At 33.6% G+C, this 1,475-nt stretch overlaps 1 long non-coding RNA gene across 1 annotated transcript; it reads right to left on the bottom strand.

Moving 5' to 3' along the window:
- Positions 1 to 449: 449 nt before the first annotated feature.
- LOC129744423 (uncharacterized) lies at positions 450 to 953 on the bottom strand. Its single transcript, XR_008736908.1, has 3 exons — positions 901 to 953; positions 657 to 840; positions 450 to 587 (listed from the first exon to the last, which is right to left on the bottom strand). It is a non-coding gene; the product is annotated as an uncharacterized LOC129744423 (long non-coding RNA).
- Positions 954 to 1,475: the final 522 nt, after the last annotated feature.

Below are 1,475 nucleotides of genomic sequence, written 5' to 3' on the forward strand. Positions count from 1 at the left end.
TCAAATGAAATTTTTGTTTTGGTATTTCAATACCCCCGCGATCTTTTCCTCCGGTTTTTGCTAAAAAAAATCAGTAAAAAATGCGGCGGCTAACTTTTTCTCACGTTTGCTAAAATTTCAGTTTCAAAAAATTGCTAATTTGATTGCTAAATTTCTAGCTGGTCAAATTTGAGCAAAATTTTGCTAAATTCCGCACACAAAATTTCTGAGGCCGGAATTTAGCAAAATTTTGCTCAAATTTGGCCAGCTAGAAATTTAGCAATCAAATTAGCAATTTTTTGAAACTGAAATTTTAGCAAACGTGAGAAAAAGTTAGCCGCCGCATTTTTTACTGATTTTTTTTAGCAAAACCCGGAGGAAAAGATCGCGGGGGTATTGAAATACCAAAACAAAAATTTCATTTGAAATTCATGGGGAACATCGGATTATAAAAACAGAACACATAAATTCTTTCACTTAATTTATTTAAATTTTTTTTTCATTTCTCAAGTCACTTAAAATTTAGCTCGTAAAAACTGATCTCCATAATCTGTTCGTTCCAAGGAGGCTCCGAATGTTGGGGTGCTGGTTCCTTTTCTTCTTGGGGCCTAGTGAAAAAAAAACAAAGAATTTACACATTAGAAGTCGGAATTTTCCATAGCTAAATCGGTTCTTACCATTGTGCTCCCAGTATTGGTTTGGCTTCCTTTCCATTGTCCTTCTATAGTTATCACCGTGTCCACAAAAACCGCCAGAATCAAATTTTAAAATCGCACTGATTTGCACGCGCCGACTTGTTTATTTTTTCTCTTAGCCGGCGGCTGCTGTCCGAAAAAAGCGGCTAGGTAGTCTTCATTTTTACTAAAAATAAGCAAATTTAGCTTTTTGCTAACTCAAAAGTAAAAAAATATTTTTGCTAACGGAAAGTAACAGCAAATTTTTGCTAAGTGGAGCCCCGAAAGTTTTGTGTGTATAATGCAAAAAAATATTATGTAATGTGGTTTAAACCAACAATAAGTTTTTTTCAACTTTTTCCCAAATGTGTTTACTTTTGTGATTAATGACCATGTCTTCAACTTTGTCGCTTTTATCCCAAATTTTTCTTGTGTCTTCCTGTGGATTTTTTCTATTTGAAAACAATTTAAGTTGTTCTTTAGGTCCAGCAATTTGATTTATTTTCTGTATATTCTTCATCTTATCCCTACAGTAACCAAATACCTTTTCATGCCATATTTGTTTTCATTTGTTGGCTTCGTTAGCATAAATTGAGAACTTACGCTAAAACAATTGAATTGGTCCCACCTCCCTCTTCCTATGTTCTTAATCACTAGAAGGAGGATGGTGTGTCAAATAATCATAGAATCATACCAAAATAATTTCCCATGTTAAGTTTTGTCCATTTCTCAGATTTTGTAAAAAAAAATTGAATGCAAGGTTTCCTCTTCCCTTCCTATAGATATTCCCAATTCTATCCTCGTACTGCAAGAAACGAATTA

Source organism: Uranotaenia lowii, chromosome 2, assembly GCF_029784155.1.
Source record: "Uranotaenia lowii strain MFRU-FL chromosome 2, ASM2978415v1, whole genome shotgun sequence".
Classification (NCBI taxonomy): domain Eukaryota; kingdom Metazoa; phylum Arthropoda; class Insecta; order Diptera; family Culicidae; genus Uranotaenia; species Uranotaenia lowii.